The sequence below is a fragment of the Lissotriton helveticus genome, chromosome 5_1 (assembly GCF_964261635.1).
Source record: "Lissotriton helveticus chromosome 5_1, aLisHel1.1, whole genome shotgun sequence".
Classification (NCBI taxonomy): domain Eukaryota; kingdom Metazoa; phylum Chordata; class Amphibia; order Caudata; family Salamandridae; genus Lissotriton; species Lissotriton helveticus.
In genome coordinates, this window is record NC_136065.1 from 1,623,527,121 (window position 1) to 1,623,548,073 (window position 20,953).

The 20,953-nt window shown below is 38.5% G+C and overlaps 20 non-coding genes across 20 annotated transcripts; all 20 read right to left on the minus strand.

Annotated features, from left to right (window-relative positions):
• Positions 1 to 231: 231 nt before the first annotated feature.
• Positions 232 to 304, minus strand: TRNAR-CCU (transfer RNA arginine (anticodon CCU)). Its single transcript has one exon. It is a non-coding gene; the product is annotated as a tRNA-Arg (tRNA).
• An 803-nt stretch (positions 305 to 1,107) lies between these two features.
• Positions 1,108 to 1,180, minus strand: TRNAR-UCG (transfer RNA arginine (anticodon UCG)). The gene has a single exon. It is a non-coding gene; the product is annotated as a tRNA-Arg (tRNA).
• Positions 1,181 to 1,826: 646 nt separating this feature from the next.
• Positions 1,827 to 1,899, minus strand: TRNAR-CCU (transfer RNA arginine (anticodon CCU)). Its single transcript has one exon. It is a non-coding gene; the product is annotated as a tRNA-Arg (tRNA).
• Positions 1,900 to 2,702: 803 nt separating this feature from the next.
• On the minus strand, positions 2,703 to 2,775 carry TRNAR-UCG (transfer RNA arginine (anticodon UCG)). The gene has a single exon. It is a non-coding gene; the product is annotated as a tRNA-Arg (tRNA).
• Positions 2,776 to 3,421: 646 nt separating this feature from the next.
• TRNAR-CCU (transfer RNA arginine (anticodon CCU)) lies at positions 3,422 to 3,494 on the minus strand. Its single transcript has one exon. It is a non-coding gene; the product is annotated as a tRNA-Arg (tRNA).
• Positions 3,495 to 4,297: 803 nt separating this feature from the next.
• Positions 4,298 to 4,370, minus strand: TRNAR-UCG (transfer RNA arginine (anticodon UCG)). Its single transcript has one exon. It is a non-coding gene; the product is annotated as a tRNA-Arg (tRNA).
• Positions 4,371 to 5,016: 646 nt separating this feature from the next.
• On the minus strand, positions 5,017 to 5,089 carry TRNAR-CCU (transfer RNA arginine (anticodon CCU)). Its single transcript has one exon. It is a non-coding gene; the product is annotated as a tRNA-Arg (tRNA).
• Positions 5,090 to 6,612: 1,523 nt separating this feature from the next.
• On the minus strand, positions 6,613 to 6,685 carry TRNAR-CCU (transfer RNA arginine (anticodon CCU)). The gene has a single exon. It is a non-coding gene; the product is annotated as a tRNA-Arg (tRNA).
• A 1,523-nt stretch (positions 6,686 to 8,208) lies between these two features.
• TRNAR-CCU (transfer RNA arginine (anticodon CCU)) lies at positions 8,209 to 8,281 on the minus strand. Its single transcript has one exon. It is a non-coding gene; the product is annotated as a tRNA-Arg (tRNA).
• Positions 8,282 to 9,085: 804 nt separating this feature from the next.
• Positions 9,086 to 9,158, minus strand: TRNAR-UCG (transfer RNA arginine (anticodon UCG)). Its single transcript has one exon. It is a non-coding gene; the product is annotated as a tRNA-Arg (tRNA).
• A 646-nt stretch (positions 9,159 to 9,804) lies between these two features.
• On the minus strand, positions 9,805 to 9,877 carry TRNAR-CCU (transfer RNA arginine (anticodon CCU)). Its single transcript has one exon. It is a non-coding gene; the product is annotated as a tRNA-Arg (tRNA).
• Positions 9,878 to 10,680: 803 nt separating this feature from the next.
• Positions 10,681 to 10,753, minus strand: TRNAR-UCG (transfer RNA arginine (anticodon UCG)). The gene has a single exon. It is a non-coding gene; the product is annotated as a tRNA-Arg (tRNA).
• A 1,522-nt stretch (positions 10,754 to 12,275) lies between these two features.
• Positions 12,276 to 12,348, minus strand: TRNAR-UCG (transfer RNA arginine (anticodon UCG)). The gene has a single exon. It is a non-coding gene; the product is annotated as a tRNA-Arg (tRNA).
• A 646-nt stretch (positions 12,349 to 12,994) lies between these two features.
• On the minus strand, positions 12,995 to 13,067 carry TRNAR-CCU (transfer RNA arginine (anticodon CCU)). The gene has a single exon. It is a non-coding gene; the product is annotated as a tRNA-Arg (tRNA).
• Positions 13,068 to 14,590: 1,523 nt separating this feature from the next.
• TRNAR-CCU (transfer RNA arginine (anticodon CCU)) lies at positions 14,591 to 14,663 on the minus strand. Its single transcript has one exon. It is a non-coding gene; the product is annotated as a tRNA-Arg (tRNA).
• An 804-nt stretch (positions 14,664 to 15,467) lies between these two features.
• TRNAR-UCG (transfer RNA arginine (anticodon UCG)) lies at positions 15,468 to 15,540 on the minus strand. The gene has a single exon. It is a non-coding gene; the product is annotated as a tRNA-Arg (tRNA).
• A 646-nt stretch (positions 15,541 to 16,186) lies between these two features.
• TRNAR-CCU (transfer RNA arginine (anticodon CCU)) lies at positions 16,187 to 16,259 on the minus strand. The gene has a single exon. It is a non-coding gene; the product is annotated as a tRNA-Arg (tRNA).
• Positions 16,260 to 17,062: 803 nt separating this feature from the next.
• Positions 17,063 to 17,135, minus strand: TRNAR-UCG (transfer RNA arginine (anticodon UCG)). Its single transcript has one exon. It is a non-coding gene; the product is annotated as a tRNA-Arg (tRNA).
• Positions 17,136 to 18,657: 1,522 nt separating this feature from the next.
• Positions 18,658 to 18,730, minus strand: TRNAR-UCG (transfer RNA arginine (anticodon UCG)). Its single transcript has one exon. It is a non-coding gene; the product is annotated as a tRNA-Arg (tRNA).
• Positions 18,731 to 19,376: 646 nt separating this feature from the next.
• On the minus strand, positions 19,377 to 19,449 carry TRNAR-CCU (transfer RNA arginine (anticodon CCU)). The gene has a single exon. It is a non-coding gene; the product is annotated as a tRNA-Arg (tRNA).
• Positions 19,450 to 20,953: the final 1,504 nt, after the last annotated feature.

Below are 20,953 nucleotides of genomic sequence, written 5' to 3' on the forward strand. Positions count from 1 at the left end.
AATTCAAATCATTTTTTCCAAAGGAATATCTTCTGCCGGGTCAAAAATGCATCTGACAAAGATAGGTGTTTAAAAATTGACTTTGTAGTTTCAGAACATCAACATGACTCTGAAGAGTACAGAAGTAAAATGGTACCATTTCAAAGTTCCTAATACCTCATAAACATCTGAGAGGAAGCATGCAATAAATATACTTATTTTTCTGGAAAAGTAAGAGTGAACTTTTGTTTGCACCTCAGATGGGACTCGAACCCACAATCCCTGGCTTAGGAGGCCAGTGCCTTATCTATTAGGCCACTGAGGCACCGATAAATGCTAGCAATCTAGAGGCATTATTTAAATGTATTCAATCGTCCAACACTGGTGTCTGCACACAGGATATTTCTCAGTTCTCTCCATAAGTAAACTTCCCATTTTCATCCTCTTCCATCCCCGACTTTAACACTCTGTTCTGTGCTATAATGGAGACTCTGCATTTGTAGCAAGTGCAGATAAATTGGAGGAGTACCATTTTCGAATCAACACTTCTTCTTCCATGGATGCTTTTCTCATTAAACTGGGCTTTGACAGTGGTATCAAGCCGTCATTGTCTTCAGCAGGACACAGAAACAGGCACCAAGTCTACTAACCAAGTTCAACCACACTCTGCAACTTAATACACCAGTGCTTTACAAATTAGCCAACTGTGTCATCAGCAAAGGCAGCCAATGTGCCAATCCTTTATAATTCTTCTGTAGTACTTTTCTGTCTCGTAGGCAAAATTAGCACTTTAACTGCACAAATCATACAGAGTTTACACTTGAAGCACTCCATGAACACATACTTACACACCTTGCAGTTCATCTACACACACTTAAGCTAAAAACCCATTCTGTGAAGTCAAAATTCTGCAAACCTAGTACATATTCAGTGCGTGTACATAGAAGCACTTTTTAATGTCACTTAAATGCACTAGATTTTAGACTGAAGATGCAATCTAAATGACTGTGCAGTATGTACTCCACTTTATTATTAATTAGGAATGAGAACATGATGGCTATGAGAGTATTGGAAGAGCCTGCTTCCATTCTGAATGGAAACCTGAATTGTGTGACCATTGGCAAAAAACGACCACGAAGGGACTCGAACCCTCAATCTTCTGATTCGAAGTCAGACGCCTTATCCATTAGGCCACGCGGTCATGTGTCCTGCTGCGTTTATTTATATACTGTAGGTGGTATGCAAGGATGGAAAATAAATTATTTATAGGTATTTAAGTTTACAAACCATTGTGGGGTTTTTTCAGCTCCTTTCAATTAAATCACTTTTTTGGAATTTATATAATGAGAATGTCACCAGTACGATAAGCTATTGTTTTCTTTTTTGCATTTAAACCTCTTTCTTCATGAGATTAAAGCTCAGAGTATGCTTTATATAGCTCTGGATGTTTCCAGAAGTGGAGAGAAACTGTTTTGAAAGTAGTACAAACTGCTCCTTCCTGGATATTCCAATTTACACACACTCAAAGGTTGTATACGTTTCATGAATCCTGACTTGCCCTATTCAAGTGCCTGAAAGCCTTTCACCACCTCTAGAAACAACAGTTACACCAATCCAATTCAAATCATTTTTTCCAAAGGAATATCTTCTGCCGGGTCAAAAATGCATCTGACAAAGATAGGTGTTTAAAAATTGACTTTGTAGTTTCAGAACATCAACATGACTCTGAAGAGTACAGAAGTAAAATGGTACCATTTCAAAGTTCCTAATACCTCATAAACATCTGAGAGGAAGCATGCAATAAATATACTTATTTTTCTGGAAAAGTAAGAGTGAACTTTTGTTTGCACCTCAGATGGGACTTGAACCCACAATCCCTGGCTTAGGAGGCCAGTGCCTTATCTATTAGGCCACTGAGGCACCGATAAATGCTAGCAATCTAGAGGCATTATTTAAATGTATTCAATCGTCCAACACTGGTGTCTGCACACAGGATATTTCTCAGTTCTCTCCATAAGTAAACTTCCCATTTTCATCCTCTTCCATCCCCGACTTTAACACTCTGTTCTGTGCTATAATGGAGACTCTGCATTTGTAGCAAGTGCAGATAAATTGGAGGAGTACCATTTTCGAATCAACACTTCTTCTTCCATGGATGCTTTTCTCATTAAACTGGGCTTTGACAGTGGTATCAAGCCGTCATTGTCTTCAGCAGGACACAGAAACAGGCACCAAGTCTACTAACCAAGTTCAACCACACTCTGCAACTTAATACACCAGTGCTTTACAAATTAGCCAACTGTGTCATCAGCAAAGGCAGCCAATGTGCCAATCCTTTATAATTCTTCTGTAGTACTTTTCTGTCTCGTAGGCAAAATTAGCACTTTAACTGCACAAATCATACAGAGTTTACACTTGAAGCACTCCATGAACACATACTTACACACCTTGCAGTTCATCTACACACACTTAAGCTAAAAACCCATTCTGTGAAGTCAAAATTCTGCAAACCTAGTACATATTCAGTGCGTGTACATAGAAGCACTTTTTAATGTCACTTAAATGCACTAGATTTTAGACTGAAGATGCAATCTAAATGACTGTGCAGTATGTACTCCACTTTATTATTAATTAGGAATGAGAACATGATGGCTATGAGAGTATTGGAAGAGCCTGCTTCCATTCTGAATGGAAACCTGAATTGTGTGACCATTGGCAAAAAACGACCACGAAGGGACTCGAACCCTCAATCTTCTGATTCGAAGTCAGACGCCTTATCCATTAGGCCACGCGGTCATGTGTCCTGCTGCTTTTATTTATATACTGTAGGTGGTATGCAAGGATGGAAAATAAATTATTTATAGTTATTTAAGTTTACAAACCATTGTGGGTTTTTTTCAGCTCCTTTCAATTAAATCACTTTTTTGGAATTTATATAATGAGAATGTCACCAGTACGATAAGCTATTGTTTTCTTTTTTGCATTTAAACCTCTTTCTTCATGAGATTAAAGCTCAGAGTATGCTTTATATAGCTCTGGATGTTTCCAGAAGTGGAGAGAAACTGTTTTGAAAGTAGTACAAACTGCTCCTTCCTGGATATTCCAATTTACACACACTCAAAGGTTGTATACGTTTCATGAATCCTGACTTGCCCTATTCAAGTGCCTGAAAGCCTTTCACCACCTCTAGAAACAACAGTTACACCAATCCAATTCAAATCATTTTTTCCAAAGGAATATCTTCTGCCGGGTCAAAAATGCATCTGACAAAGATAGGTGTTTAAAAATTGACTTTGTAGTTTCAGAACATCAACATGACTCTGAAGAGTACAGAAGTAAAATGGTACCATTTCAAAGTTCCTAATACCTCATAAACATCTGAGAGGAAGCATGCAATAAATATACTTATTTTTCTGGAAAAGTAAGAGTGAACTTTGGTTTGCACCTCAGATGGGACTCGAACCCAGAATCCCTGGCTTAGGAGGCCAGTGCCTTATCCATTGGGCCACTGAGGCACCGATAAATGCCAGCAATCTAAAGGCATTATTTAAATGTATTCAATCGTCCAACACTGGTGTCTGCACACAGGATATTTCTCAGTTCTCTCCATAAGAAAACTTCCCATTTTCATCCTCTTCCATCCCCGACTTTAACACTCTGTTCTGTGCTATAATGGAGACTCTGCATTTGTAGCAAGTGCAGAGAAATTGGAGGAGTACCATTTTCGAATCAACACTTCTTCTTCCATGGATGCTTTTCTCATTAAACTGGGCTTTGACAGTGGTATCAAGCCATCCTTGTCTTCAGCAGGACACAGAAACAGGCACCAAGTCTACTAACCAAGTTCAACCACACTCTGCAACTTAATACACCAGTGCTTTACAAATTAGCCAACTGTGTCATCAGCAAAGGCAGCCAATGTGCCAATCCTTTATAATTCTTCTGTAGTACTTTTCTTTCTCGTAGGCAAAATTAGCACTTTAACTGCACAAATCATACAGATTTTACACTTGAAGCACTCCATGAACACATACTTACACACCTTGCAGTTCATCTACACACACTTAAGCTAAAAACCCATTCTGTGAAGTCAAAATTCTGCAAACCTAGTACATATTCAGTGCGTGTACATAGAAGCACTTTTTAATGCCACTTAAATGCACTAGATTTTAGACTGAAGATGCAATCTAAATGACTGTGCAGTATGTACTCCGCTTTATTATTAATTAGGAATGAGAACATGATGGCTATGAGAGTATTGGAAGAGCCTGCTTCCATTCTGAATGGAAACCTGAATTGTGTGACCATTGGCAAAAACCGACCACGAAGGGACTCGGACCCTCAATCTTCTGATTCGAAGTCAGACGCCTTATCCATTAGGCCACGCGGTCATGTGTCCTGCTGCGTTTATTTATATACTGTAGGTGGTATGCAAGGATGGAAAATATATTATTTATAGTTATTTAGGTTTACAAACCGTTGTGTGGTTTTTTCAGCTCCTTTCAATTAAATCACTTTTTTGGAATTTATATAATGAGAATGTCACCAGTACGATAAGCTATTGTTTTCTTTTTTGCATTTAAACCTCTTTCTTCATGGGATTAAAGCTCAGAGTATGCTTTATATAGCTCTGGATGTTTCCAGAAGTGGAGAGAAACTGTTTTGAAAGTAGTACAAACTGCTCCTTCCTGGATATTCCAATTTACACACACTCAAAGGTTGTATACGTTTCATGAATCCTGACTTGCCCTATTCAAGTGCCTGAAAGCCTTTCACCACCTCTAGGAACAACAGTTACACCAATCCAATTCAAATCATTTTTTCCAAAGGAATATCTTCTGCCGGGTCAAAAATGCATCTGACAAAGATAGGTGTTTAAAAATTGACTTTGTAGTTTCAGAACATCAACATGACTCTGAAGAGTACAGAAGTAAAATGGTACCATTTCAAAGTTCCTAATACCTCATAAACATCTGAGAGGAAGCATGTAATGAATATACTTATTTTTCTGGAAAAGTAAGAGTGAACTTTGGTTTGCACCTCAGATGGGACTCGAACCCACAATCCCTGGCTTAGGAGGCCAGTGCCTTATCCATTAGGCCACTGAGGCACAGATAAATGCCAGTGATCTAGAGGCATTATTTAAATGTATTCAATCGTCCAACACTGGTGTCTGAATACAGGATATTTCTCAGTTCTCTCCATAAGTAAACTTCCCATTTTCATCCTCTTCCATCCCCGACTTTAACACTCTGTTCTGTGCTATAATGGAGACTCTGCATTTGTAGCAAGTGCAGAGAAATTGGAGGAGTACCATTTTCGAATCAACACTTCTTCTTCCATGGATGCTTTTCTCATTAAACTGGGCTTTGACAGTGGTATCAAGCCGTCCTTGTCTTCAGCAGGACACAGAAACAGGCACCAAGTCTACTAACCAATTTTCAACAACACTCTGCAACTTAATAGACCAATGCTTTACAAATTAGCCAACTGTGTCATCAGCAAAGGCAGCCAATGTGCCAATCCTTTATAATTCTTCTGTAGTACTTTTCTTTCTCGTAGGCAAAATTAGCACTTTAACTGCACAAATCATACAGATTTTACACTTGAAGCACTCCATGAACACATACTTACACACCTTGCAGTTCATCTACACACACTTAAGCTAAAAACCCATTCTGTGAAGTCAAAATTCTGCAAACCTAGTACATATTCAGTGCGTGTACATAGAAGCACTTTTTAATGTCACTTAAATGCACTAGATTTTAGACTGAAGATGCAATCTAAATGACTGTGCAGTATGTACTCCACTTTATTATTAATTAGGAATGAGAACATGATGGCTATGAGAGTATTGGAAGAGCCTGCTTCCATTCTGAATGGAAACCTGAATTGTGTGACCATTGGCAAAAACCGACCACGAAGGGACTCGGACCCTCAATGTTCTGATTCGAAGTCAGACGCCTTATGCATTAGGCCACGCGGTCATGTGTCCTGCTGCGTTTATTTATATACTGTAGGTGGTATGCAAGGATGGAAAATATATTATTTATAGTTATTTAGGTTTACAAACCATTGTGGGGTTTTTTCAGCTCCTTTCAATTAAATCACTTTTTTGGAATTTATATAATGAGAATGTCACCAGTACGATAAGCTATTGTTTTCTTTTTTGCATTTAAACCTCTTTCTTCATGGGATTAAAGCTCAGAGTATGCTTTATATACCTCTGGATGTTTCCAGAAGTGGAGAGAAACTGTTTTGAAAGTAGTACAAACTGCTCCTTCCTGGATATTCCAATTTACACACACTCAAAGGTTGTATACGTTTCATGAATCCTGACTTGCCCTATTCAAGTGCCTGAAAGCCTTTCACCACCTCTAGGAACAACAGTTACACCAATCCAATTCAAATCATTTTTTCCAAAGGAATATCTTCTGCCGGGTCAAAAATGCATCTGACAAAGATAGGTGTTTAAAAATTGACTTTGTAGTTTCAGAACATCAACATGACTCTGAAGAGTACAGAAGTAAAATGGTACCATTTCAAAGTTCCTAATACCTCATAAACATCTGAGAGGAAGCATGTAATAAATATACTTATTTTTCTGGAAAAGTAAGAGTGAACTTTGGTTTGCACCTCAGATGGGACTCGAACCCACAATCCCTGGCTTAGGAGGCCAGTGCCTTATCCATTAGGCCACTGAGGCACAGATAAATGCCAGTGATCTAGAGGCATTATTTAAATGTATTCAATCGTCCAACACTGGTGTCTGCATACAGGATATTTCTCAGTTCTCTCCATAAGTAAACTTCCCATTTTCATCCTCTTCCATCCCCGACTTTAACACTCTGTTCTGTGCTATAATGGAGACTCTGCATTTGTAGCAAGTGCAGAGAAATTGGAGGAGTACCATTTTCGAATCAACACTTCTTCTTCCATGGATGCTTTTCTCATTAAACTGGGCTTTGACAGTGGTATCAAGCCGTCCTTGTCTTCAGCAGGACACAGAAACAGGCACCAAGTCTACTAACCAATTTTCAACAACACTCTGCAACTTAATAGACCAATGCTTTACAAATTAGCCAACTGTGTCATCAGCAAAGGCAGCCAATGTGCCAATCCTTTATAATTCTTCTGTAGTACTTTTCTTTCTCGTAGGCAAAATTAGCACTTTAACTGCACAAATCATACAGATTTTACACTTGAAGCACTCCATGAACACATACTTACACACCTTGCAGTTCATCTACACACACTTAAGCTAAAAACCCATTCTGTGAAGTCAAAATTCTGCAAACCTAGTACATATTCAGTGCGTGTACATAGAAGCACTTTTTAATGTCACTTAAATGCACTAGATTTTAGACTGAAGATGCAATCTAAATGACTGTGCAGTATGTACTCCACTTTATTATTAATTAGGAATGAGAACATGATGGCTATGAGAGTATTGGAAGAGCCTGCTTCCATTCTGAATGGAAACCTGAATTGTGTGACCATTGGCAAAAACCGACCACGAAGGGACTCGGACCCTCAATCTTCTGATTCGAAGTCAGACGCCTTATGCATTAGGCCACGCGGTCATGTGTCCTGCTGCGTTTATTTATATACTGTAGGTGGTATGCAAGGATGGAAAATATATTATTTATAGTTATTTAGGTTTACAAACCATTGTGGGGTTTTTTCAGCTCCTTTCAATTAAATCACTTTTTTGGAATTTATATAATGAGAATGTCACCAGTACGATAAGCTATTGTTTTCTTTTTTGCATTTAAACCTCTTTCTTCATGAGATTAAAGCTCAGAGTATGCTTTATATACCTCTGGATGTTTCCAGAAGTGGAGAGAAACTGTTTTGAAAGTAGTACAAACTGCTCCTTCCTGGATATTCCAATTTACACACACTCAAAGGTTGTATACGTTTCATGAATCCTGACTTGCCCTATTCAAGTGCCTGAAAGCCTTTCACCACCTCTAGGAACAACAGTTACACCAATCCAATTCAAATCATTTTTTCCAAAGGAATATCTTCTGCCGGGTCAAAAATGCATCTGACAAAGATAGGTGTTTAAAAATTGACTTTGTAGTTTCAGAACATCAACATGACTCTGAAGAGTACAGAAGTAAAATGGTACTATTTCAAAGTTCCTAATACCTCATAAACATCTGAGAGGAAGCATGTAATGAATATACTTATTTTTCTGGAAAAGTAAGAGTGAACTTTGGTTTGCACCTCAGATGGGACTCGAACCCAGAATCCCTGGCTTAGGAGGCCAGTGCCTTATCCATTAGGCCACTGAGGTACAGATAAATGCCAGCGATCTAGAGGCATTATTTAAATGTATTCAATCGTCCAACACTGGTGTCTGCACACAGGATATTTCTCAGTTCTCTCCATAAGTAAACTTCCCATTTTCATCCTCTTCCATCCCCGACTTTAACACTCTGTTCTGTGCTATAATGGAGACTCTGCATTTGTAGCAAGTGCAGAGAAATTGGAGGAGTACCATTTTCGAATCAACACTTCTTCTTCCATGGATGCTTTTCTCATTAAACTGGGCTTTGACAGTGGTATCAAGCCGTCCTTGTCTTCAGCAGGACACAGAAACAGGCACCAAGTCTACTAACCAATTTTCAACAACACTCTGCAACTTAATAGACCAATGCTTTACAAATTAGCCAACTGTGTCATCAGCAAAGGCAGCCAATGTGCCAATCCTTTATAATTCTTCTGTAGTACTTTTCTTTCTCGTAGGCAAAATTAGCACTTTAACTGCACAAATCATACAGATTTTACACTTGAAGCACTCCATGAACACATACTTACACACCTTGCAGTTCATCTACACACACTTAAGCTAAAAACCCATTCTGTGAAGTCAAAATTCTGCAAACCTAGTACATATTCAGTGCGTGTACATAGAAGCACTTTTTAATGTCACTTAAATGCACTAGATTTTAGACTGAAGATGCAATCTAAATGACTGTGCAGTATGTACTCCACTTTATTATTAATTAGGAATGAGAACATGATGGCTATGAGAGTATTGGAAGAGCCTGCTTCCATTCTGAATGGAAACCTGAATTGTGTGACCATTGGCAAAAAACGACCACGAAGGGACTCGAACCCTCAATCTTCTGATTCGAAGTCAGACGCCTTATCCATTAGGCCACGCGGTCATGTGTCCTGCTGCGTTTATTTATATACTGTAGGTGGTATGCAAGGATGGAAAATAAATTATTTATAGTTATTTAAGTTTACAAACCATTGTGGGGTTTTTTCAGCTCCTTTCAATTAAATCACTTTTTTGGAATTTATATAATGAGAATGTCACCAGTACGATAAGCTATTGTTTTCTTTTTTGCATTTAAACCTCTTTCTTCATGAGATTAAAGCTCAGAGTATGCTTTATATAGCTCTGGATGTTTCCAGAAGTGGAGAGAAACTGTTTTGAAAGTAGTACAAACTGCTCCTTCCTGGATATTCCAATTTACACACACTCAAAGGTTGTATACGTTTCATGAATCCTGACTTGCCCTATTCAAGTGCCTGAAAGCCTTTCACCACCTCTAGAAACAACAGTTACACCAATCCAATTCAAATCATTTTTTCCAAAGGAATATCTTCTGCCGGGTCAAAAATGCATCTGACAAAGATAGGTGTTTAAAAATTGACTTTGTAGTTTCAGAACATCAACATGACTCTGAAGAGTACAGAAGTAAAATGGTACCATTTCAAAGTTCCTAATACCTCATAAACATCTGAGAGGAAGCATGCAATAAATATACTTATTTTTCTGGAAAAGTAAGAGTGAACTTTGGTTTGCACCTCAGATGGGACTCGAACCCAGAATCCCTGGCTTAGGAGGCCAGTGCCTTATCCATTGGGCCACTGAGGCACCGATAAATGCCAGCAATCTAGAGGCATTATTTAAATGTATTCAATCGTCCAACACTGGTGTCTGCACACAGGATATTTCTCAGTTCTCTCCATAAGAAAACTTCCCATTTTCATCCTCTTCCATCCCCGACTTTAACACTCTGTTCTGTGCTATAATGGAGGCTCTGCATTTGTAGCAAGTGCAGAGAAATTGGAGGAGTACCATTTTCGAATCAACACTTCTTCTTCCATGGATGCTTTTCTCATTAAACTGGGCTTTGACAGTGGTATCAAGCCGTCCTTGTCTTCAGCAGGACACAGAAACAGGCACCAAGTCTACTAACCAAGTTCAACCACACTCTGCAACTTAATACACCAGTGCTTTACAAATTAGCCAACTGTGTCATCAGCAAAGGCAGCCAATGTGCCAATCCTTTATAATTCTTCTGTAGTACTTTTCTTTCTCGTAGGCAAAATTAGCACTTTAACTGCACAAATCATACAGATTTTACACTTGAAGCACTCCATGAACACATACTTACACACCTTGCAGTTCATCTACACACACTTAAGCTAAAAACCCATTCTGTGAAGTCAAAATTCTGCAAACCTAGTACATATTCAGTGCGTGTACATAGAAGCACTTTTTAATGCCACTTAAATGCACTAGATTTTAGACTGAAGATGCAATCTAAATGACTGTGCAGTATGTACTCCACTTTATTATTAATTAGGAATGAGAACATGATGGCTATGAGAGTATTGGAAGAGCCTGCTTCCATTCTGAATGGAAACCTGAATTGTGTGACCATTGGCAAAAACCGACCACGAAGGGACTCGGACCCTCAATCTTCTGATTCGAAGTCAGACGCCTTATCCATTAGGCCACACGGTCATGTGTCCTGCTGCGTTTATTTATATACTGTAGGTGGTATGCAAGGATGGAAAATATATTATTTATAGTTATTTAGGTTTACAAACCGTTGTGTGGTTTTTTCAGCTCCTTTCAATTAAATCACTTTTTTGGAATTTATATAATGAGAATGTCACCAGTACGATAAGCTATTGTTTTCTTTTTTGCATTTAAACCTCTTTCTTCATGAGATTAAAGCTCAGAGTATGCTTTATATAGCTCTGGATGTTTCCAGAAGTGGAAAGAAACTGTTTTGAAAGTAGTACAAACTGCTCCTTCCTGGATATTCCAATTTACACACACTCAAAGGTTGTATACGTTTCATGAATCCTGACTTGCCCTATTCAAGTGCCTGAAAGCCTTTCACCACCTCTAGAAACAACAGTTACACCAATCCAATTCAAATCATTTTTTCCAAAGGAATATCTTCTGCCGGGTCAAAAATGCATCTGACAAAGATAGGTGTTTAAAAATCGACTTTGTAGTTTCAGAACATCAACATGACTCTGAAGAGTACAGAAGTAAAATGGTACCATTTCAAAGTTCCTAATACCTCATAAACATCTGAGACGAAGCATGTAATAAATATACTTATTTTTCTGGAAAAGTAAGAGTGAACATTGGTTTGCACCTCAGATGGGACTCGAACCCAGAATCCCTGGCTTAGGAGGCCAGTGCCTTATCCATTAGGACACTGATGCACAGATAAATGCCAGTGATCTAGAGGCATTATTTAAATGTATTCAATCGTCCAACACTGGTGTCTGCACACAGGATATTTCTCAGTACTCTCCATAAGTAAACTTCCCATTTTCATCCTCTTCCATCCCCGACTTTAACACTCTGTTCTGTGCTATAATGGAGACTCTGCATTTGTAGCAAGTGCAGAGAAATTGGAGGAGTACCATTTTCGAATCAACACTTCTTCTTCCATGGATGCTTTTCTCATTAAACTGGGCTTTGACAGTGGTATCAAGCCGTCCTTGTCTTCAGCAGGACACAGAAACAGGCACCAAGTCTACTAACCAAGTTCAACCACACTCTGCAACTTAATACACCAGTGCTTTACAAATTAGCCAACTGTGTCATCAGCAAAGGCAGCCAATGTGCCAATACTTTATAATTCTTCTGTAGTACTTTTCTTTCTCGTAGGCAAAATTAGCACTTTAACTGCACAAATCATACAGATTTTACACTTGAAGCACTCCATGAACACATACTTACACACCTTGCAGTTCATCTACACACACTTAAGCTAAAAACCCATTCTGTGAAGTCAAAATTCTGCAAACCTAGTACATATTCAGTGCGTGTACATAGAAGCACTTTTTAATGCCACTTAAATGCACTAGATTTTAGACTGAAGATGCAATCTAAATGACTGTGCAGTATGTACTCCACTTTATTATTAATTAGGAATGAGAACATGATGGCTATGAGAGTATTGGAAGAGCCTGCTTCCATTCTGAATGGAAACCTGAATTGTGTGACCATTGGCAAAAACCAACCACGAAGGGACTCGGACCCTCAATCTTCTGATTCGAAGTCAGACGCCTTATCCATTAGGCCACACGGTCATGTGTCCTGCTGCGTTTATTTATATACTGTAGGTGGTATGCAAGGATGGAAAATATATTATTTATAGTTATTTAGGTTTACAAACCGTTGTGTGGTTTTTTCAGCTCCTTTCAATTAAATCACTTTTTTGGAATTTATATAATGAGAATGTCACCAGTACGATAAGCTATTGTTTTCTTTTTTGCATTTAAACCTCTTTCTTCATGAGATTAAAGCTCAGAGTATGCTTTATATAGCTCTGGATGTTTCCAGAAGTGGAGAGAAACTGTTTTGAAAGTAGTACAAACTGCTCCTTCCTGGATATTCCAATTTACACACACTCAAAGGTTGTATACGTTTCATGAATCCTGACTTGCCCTATTCAAGTGCCTGAAAGCCTTTCACCACCTCTAGAAACAACAGTTACACCAATCCAATTCAAATCATTTTTTCCAAAGGAATATCTTCTGCCGGGTCAAAAATGCATCTGACAAAGATAGGTGTTTAAAAATTGACTTTGTAGTTTCAGAACATCAACATGACTCTGAAGAGTACAGAAGTAAAATGGTACCATTTCAAAGTTCCTAATACCTCATAAACATCTGAGAGGAAGCATGTAATAAATATACTTATTTTTCTGGAAAAGTAAGAGTGAACTTTGGTTTGCACCTCAGATGGGACTCGAACCCACAATCCCTGGCTTAGGAGGCCAGTGCCTTATCCATTAGGCCACTGAGGCACAGATAAATGCCAGTGATCTAGAGGCATTATTTAAATGTATTCAATCGTCCAACACTGGTGTCTGCATACAGGATATTTCTCAGTTCTCTCCATAAGTAAACTTCCCATTTTCATCCTCTTCCATCCCCGACTTTAACACTCTGTTCTGTGCTATAATGGAGACTCTGCATTTGTAGCAAGTGCAGAGAAATTGGAGGAGTACCATTTTCGAATCAACACTTCTTCTTCCATGGATGCTTTTCTCATTAAACTGGGCTTTGACAGTGGTATCAAGCCGTCCTTGTCTTCAGCAGGACACAGAAACAGGCACCAAGTCTACTAACCAATTTTCAACAACACTCTGCAACTTAATAGACCAATGCTTTACAAATTAGCCAACTGTGTCATCAGCAAAGGCAGCCAATGTGCCAATCCTTTATAATTCTTCTGTAGTACTTTTCTTTCTCGTAGGCAAAATTAGCACTTTAACTGCACAAATCATACAGATTTTACACTTGAAGCACTCCATGAACACATACTTACACACCTTGCAGTTCATCTACACACACTTAAGCTAAAAACCCATTCTGTGAAGTCAAAATTCTGCAAACCTAGTACATATTCAGTGCGTGTACATAGAAGCACTTTTTAATGTCACTTAAATGCACTAGATTTTAGACTGAAGATGCAATCTAAATGACTGTGCAGTATGTACTCCACTTTATTATTAATTAGGAATGAGAACATGATGGCTATGAGAGTATTGGAAGAGCCTGCTTCCATTCTGAATGGAAACCTGAATTGTGTGACCATTGGCAAAAACCGACCACGAAGGGACTCGGACCCTCAATCTTCTGATTCGAAGTCAGACGCCTTATGCATTAGGCCACGCGGTCATGTGTCCTGCTGCGTTTTTTTATATACTGTAGGTGGTATGCAAGGATGGAAAATATATTATTTATAGTTATTTAGGTTTACAAACCATTGTGGGGTTTTTTCAGCTCCTTTCAATTAAATCACTTTTTTGGAATTTATATAATGAGAATGTCACCAGTACGATAAGCTATTGTTTTCTTTTTTGCATTTAAACCTCTTTCTTCATGAGATTAAAGCTCAGAGTATGCTTTATATACCTCTGGATGTTTCCAGAAGTGGAGAGAAACTGTTTTGAAAGTAGTACAAACTGCTCCTTCCTGGATATTCCAATTTACACACACTCAAAGGTTGTATACGTTTCATGAATCCTGACTTGCCCTATTCAAGTGCCTGAAAGCCTTTCACCACCTCTAGGAACAACAGTTACACCAATCCAATTCAAATCATTTTTTCCAAAGGAATATCTTCTGCCGGGTCAAAAATGCATCTGACAAAGATAGGTGTTTAAAAATTGACTTTGTAGTTTCAGAACATCAACATGACTCTGAAGAGTACAGAAGTAAAATGGTACTATTTCAAAGTTCCTAATACCTCATAAACATCTGAGAGGAAGCATGTAATGAATATACTTATTTTTCTGGAAAAGTAAGAGTGAACTTTGGTTTGCACCTCAGATGGGACTCGAACCCAGAATCCCTGGCTTAGGAGGCCAGTGCCTTATCCATTAGGCCACTGAGGTACAGATAAATGCCAGCGATCTAGAGGCATTATTTAAATGTATTCAATCGTCCAACACTGGTGTCTGCACACAGGATATTTCTCAGTTCTCTCCATAAGTAAACTTCCCATTTTCATCCTCTTCCATCCCCGACTTTAACACTCTGTTCTGTGCTATAATGGAGACTCTGCATTTGTAGCAAGTGCAGAGAAATTGGAGGAGTACCATTTTCGAATCAACACTTCTTCTTCCATGGATGCTTTTCTCATTAAACTGGGCTTTGACAGTGGTATCAAGCCGTCCTTGTCTTCAGCAGGACACAGAAACAGGCACCAAGTCTACTAACCAATTTTCAACAACACTCTGCAACTTAATAGACCAATGCTTTACAAATTAGCCAACTGTGTCATCAGCAAAGGCAGCCAATGTGCCAATCCTTTATAATTCTTCTGTAGTACTTTTCTTTCTCGTAGGCAAAATTAGCACTTTAACTGCACAAATCATACAGATTTTACACTTGAAGCACTCCATGAACACATACTTACACACCTTGCAGTTCATCTACACACACTTAAGCTAAAAACCCATTCTGTGAAGTCAAAATTCTGCAAACCTAGTACATATTCAGTGCGTGTACATAGAAGCACTTTTTAATGTCACTTAAATGCACTAGATTTTAGACTGAAGATGCAATCTAAATGACTGTGCAGTATGTACTCCACTTTATTATTAATTAGGAATGAGAACATGATGGCTATGAGAGTATTGGAAGAGCCTGCTTCCATTCTGAATGGAAACCTGAATTGTGTGACCATTGGCAAAAAACGACCACGAAGGGACTCGAACCCTCAATCTTCTGATTCGAAGTCAGACGCCTTATCCATTAGGCCACGCGGTCATGTGTCCTGCTGCGTTTATTTATATACTGTAGGTGGTATGCAAGGATGGAAAATAAATTATTTATAGTTATTTAAGTTTACAAACCATTGTGGGGTTTTTTCAGCTCCTTTCAATTAAATCACTTTTTTGGAATTTATATAATGAGAATGTCACCAGTACGATAAGCTATTGTTTTCTTTTTTGCATTTAAACCTCTTTCTTCATGAGATTAAAGCTCAGAGTATGCTTTATATAGCTCTGGATGTTTCCAGAAGTGGAGAGAAACTGTTTTGAAAGTAGTACAAACTGCTCCTTCCTGGATATTCCAATTTACACACACTCAAAGGTTGTATACGTTTCATGAATCCTGACTTGCCCTATTCAAGTGCCTGAAAGCCTTTCACCACCTCTAGAAACAACAGTTACACCAATCCAATTCAAATCATTTTTTCCAAAGGAATATCTTCTGCCGGGTCAAAAATGCATCTGACAAAGATAGGTGTTTAAAAATTGACTTTGTAGTTTCAGAACATCAACATGACTCTGAAGAGTACAGAAGTAAAATGGTACCATTTCAAAGTTCCTAATACCTCATAAACATCTGAGAGGAAGCATGCAATAAATATACTTATTTTTCTGGAAAAGTAAGAGTGAACTTTGGTTTGCACCTCAGATGGGACTCGAACCCAGAATCCCTGGCTTAGGAGGCCAGTGCCTTATCCATTGGGCCACTGAGGCACCGATAAATGCCAGCAATCTAGAGGCATTATTTAAATGTATTCAATCGTCCAACACTGGTGTCTGCACACAGGATATTTCTCAGTTCTCTCCATAAGAAAACTTCCCATTTTCATCCTCTTCCATCCCCGACTTTAACACTCTGTTCTGTGCTATAATGGAGGCTCTGCATTTGTAGCAAGTGCAGAGAAATTGGAGGAGTACCATTTTCGAATCAACACTTCTTCTTCCATGGATGCTTTTCTCATTAAACTGGGCTTTGACAGTGGTATCAAGCCGTCCTTGTCTTCAGCAGGACACAGAAACAGGCACCAAGTCTACTAACCAAGTTCAACCACACTCTGCAACTTAATACACCAGTGCTTTACAAATTAGCCAACTGTGTCATCAGCAAAGGCAGCCAATGTGCCAATCCTTTATAATTCTTCTGTAGTACTTTTCTTTCTCGTAGGCAAAATTAGCACTTTAACTGCACAAATCATACAGATTTTACACTTGAAGCACTCCATGAACACATACTTACACACCTTGCAGTTCATCTACACACACTTAAGCTAAAAACCCATTCTGTGAAGTCAAAATTCTGCAAACCTAGTACATATTCAGTGCGTGTACATAGAAGCACTTTTTAATGCCACTTAAATGCACTAGATTTTAGACTGAAGATGCAATCTAAATGACTGTGCAGTATGTACTCCACTTTATTATTAATTAGGAATGAGAACATGATGGCTATGAGAGTATTGGAAGAGCCTGCTTCCATTCTGAATGGAAACCTGAATTGTGTGACCATTGGCAAAAACCGACCACGAAGGGACTCGGACCCTCAATCTTCTGATTCGAAGTCAGACGCCTTATCCATTAGGCCACACGGTCATGTGTCCTGCTGCGTTTATTTATATACTGTAGGTGGTATGCAAGGATGGAAAATATATTATTTATAGTTATTTAGGTTTACAAACCGTTGTGTGGTTTTTTCAGCTCCTTTCAATTAAATCACTTTTTTGGAATTTATATAATGAGAATGTCACCAGTACGATAAGCTATTGTTTTCTTTTTTGCATTTAAACCTCTTTCTTCATGAGATTAAAGCTCAGAGTATGCTTTATATAGCTCTGGATGTTTCCAGAAGTGGAAAGAAACTGTTTTGAAAGTAGTACAAACTGCTCCTTCCTGGATATTCCAATTTACACACACTCAAAGGTTGTATACGTTTCATGAATCCTGACTTGCCCTATTCAAGTGCCTGAAAGCCTTTCACCACCTCTAGAAACAACAGTTACACCAATCCAATTCAAATCATTTTTTCCAAAGGAATATCTTCTGCCGGGTCAAAAATGCATCTGACAAAGATAGGTGTTTAAAAATCGACTTTGTAGTTTCAGAACATCAACATGACTCTGAAGAGTACAGAAGTAAAATGGTACCATTTCAAAGTTCCTAATACCTCATAAACATCTGAGACGAAGCATGTAATAAATATACTTATTTTTCTGGAAAAGTAAGAGTGAACATTGGTTTGCACCTCAGATGGGACTCGAACCCAGAATCCCTGGCTTAGGAGGCCAGTGCCTTATCCATTAGGACACTGATGCACAGATAAATGCCAGTGATCTAGAGGCATTATTTAAATGTATTCAATCGTCCAACACTGGTGTCTGCACACAGGATATTTCTCAGTACTCTCCATAAGTAAACTTCCCATTTTCATCCTCTTCCATCCCCGACTTTAACACTCTGTTCTGTGCTATAATGGAGACTCTGCATTTGTAGCAAGTGCAGAGAAATTGGAGGAGTACCATTTTCGAATCAACACTTCTTCTTCCATGGATGCTTTTCTCATTAAACTGGGCTTTGACAGTGGTATCAAGCCGTCCTTGTCTTCAGCAGGACACAGAAACAGGCACCAAGTCTACTAACCAAGTTCAACCACACTCTGCAACTTAATACACCAGTGCTTTACAAATTAGCCAACTGTGTCATCAGCAAAGGCAGCCAATGTGCCAATACTTTATAATTCTTCTGTAGTACTTTTCTTTCTCGTAGGCAAAATTAGCACTTTAACTGCACAAATCATACAGATTTTACACTTGAAGCACTCCATGAACACATACTTACACACCTTGCAGTTCATCTACACACACTTAAGCTAAAAACCCATTCTGTGAAGTCAAAATTCTGCAAACCTAGTACATATTCAGTGCGTGTACATAGAAGCACTTTTTAATGCCACTTAAATGCACTAGATTTTAGACTGAAGATGCAATCTAAATGACTGTGCAGTATGTACTCCACTTTATTATTAATTAGGAATGAGAACATGATGGCTATGAGAGTATTGGAAGAGCCTGCTTCCATTCTGAATGGAAACCTGAATTGTGTGACCATTGGCAAAAACCAACCACGAAGGGACTCGGACCCTCAATCTTCTGATTCGAAGTCAGACGCCTTATCCATTAGGCCACACGGTCATGTGTCCTGCTGCGTTTATTTATATACTGTAGGTGGTATGCAAGGATGGAAAATATATTATTTATAGTTATTTAGGTTTACAAACCGTTGTGTGGTTTTTTCAGCTCCTTTCAATTAAATCACTTTTTTGGAATTTATATAATGAGAATGTCACCAGTACGATAAGCTATTGTTTTCTTTTTTGCATTTAAACCTCTTTCTTCATGAGATTAAAGCTCAGAGTATGCTTTATATAGCTCTGGATGTTTCCAGAAGTGGAGAGAAACTGTTTTGAAAGTAGTACAAACTGCTCCTTCCTGGATATTCCAATTTACACACACTCAAAGGTTGTATACGTTTCATGAATCCTGACTTGCCCTATTCAAGTGCCTGAAAGCCTTTCACCACCTCTAGAAACAACAGTTACACCAATCCAATTCAAATCATTTTTTCCAAAGGAATATCTTCTGCCGGGTCAAAAATGCATCTGACAAAGATAGGTGTTTAAAAATTGACTTTGTAGTTTCAGAACATCAACATGACTCTGAAGAGTACAGAAGTAAAATGGTACCATTTCAAAGTTCCTAATACCTCATAAACATCTGAGAGGAAGCATGTAATAAATATACTTATTTTTCTGGAAAAGTAAGAGTGAACTTTGGTTTGCACCTCAGATGGGACTCGAACCCACAATCCCTGGCTTAGGAGGCCAGTGCCTTATCCATTAGGCCACTGAGGCACAGATAAATGCCAGTGATCTAGAGGCATTATTTAAATGTATTCAATCGTCCAACACTGGTGTCTGCATACAGGATATTTCTCAGTTCTCTCCATAAGTAAACTTCCCATTTTCATCCTCTTCCATCCCCGACTTTAACACTCTGTTCTGTGCTATAATGGAGACTCTGCATTTGTAGCAAGTGCAGAGAAATTGGAGGAGTACCATTTTCGAATCAACACTTCTTCTTCCATGGATGCTTTTCTCATTAAACTGGGCTTTGACAGTGGTATCAAGCCGTCCTTGTCTTCAGCAGGACACAGAAACAGGCACCAAGTCTACTAACCAATTTTCAACAACACTCTGCAACTTAATAGACCAATGCTTTACAAATTAGCCAACTGTGTCATCAGCAAAGGCAGCCAATGTGCCAATCCTTTATAATTCTTCTGTAGTACTTTTCTTTCTCGTAGGCAAAATTAGCACTTTAACTGCACAAATCATACAGATTTTACACTTGAAGCACTCCATGAACACATACTTACACACCTTGCAGTTCATCTACACACACTTAAGCTAAAAACCCATTCTGTGAAGTCAAAATTCTGCAAACCTAGTACATATTCAGTGCGTGTACATAGAAGCACTTTTTAATGTCACTTAAATGCACTAGATTTTAGACTGAAGATGCAATCTAAATGACTGTGCAGTATGTACTCCACTTTATTATTAATTAGGAATGAGAACATGATGGCTATGAGAGTATTGGAAGAGCCTGCTTCCATTCTGAATGGAAACCTGAATTGTGTGACCATTGGCAAAAACCGACCACGAAGGGACTCGGACCCTCAATCTTCTGATTCGAAGTCAGACGCCTTATGCATTAGGCCACGCGGTCATGTGTCCTGCTGCGTTTTTTTATATACTGTAGGTGGTATGCAAGGATGGAAAATATATTATTTATAGTTATTTAGGTTTACAAACCATTGTGGGGTTTTTTCAGCTCCTTTCAATTAAATCACTTTTTTGGAATTTATATAATGAGAATGTCACCAGTACGATAAGCTATTGTTTTCTTTTTTGCATTTAAACCTCTTTCTTCATGAGATTAAAGCTCAGAGTATGCTTTATATACCTCTGGATGTTTCCAGAAGTGGAGAGAAACTGTTTTGAAAGTAGTACAAACTGCTCCTTCCTGGATATTCCAATTTACACACACTCAAAGGTTGTATACGTTTCATGAATCCTGACTTGCCCTATTCAAGTGCCTGAAAGCCTTTCACCACCTCTAGGAACAACAGTTACACCAATCCAATTCAAATCATTTTTTCCAAAGGAATATCTTCTGCCGGGTCAAAAATGCATCTGACAAAGATAGGTGTTTAAAAATTGACTTTGTAGTTTCAGAACATCAACATGACTCTGAAGAGTACAGAAGTAAAATGGTACTATTTCAAAGTTCCTAATACCTCATAAACATCTGAGAGGAAGCATGTAATGAATATACTTATTTTTCTGGAAAAGT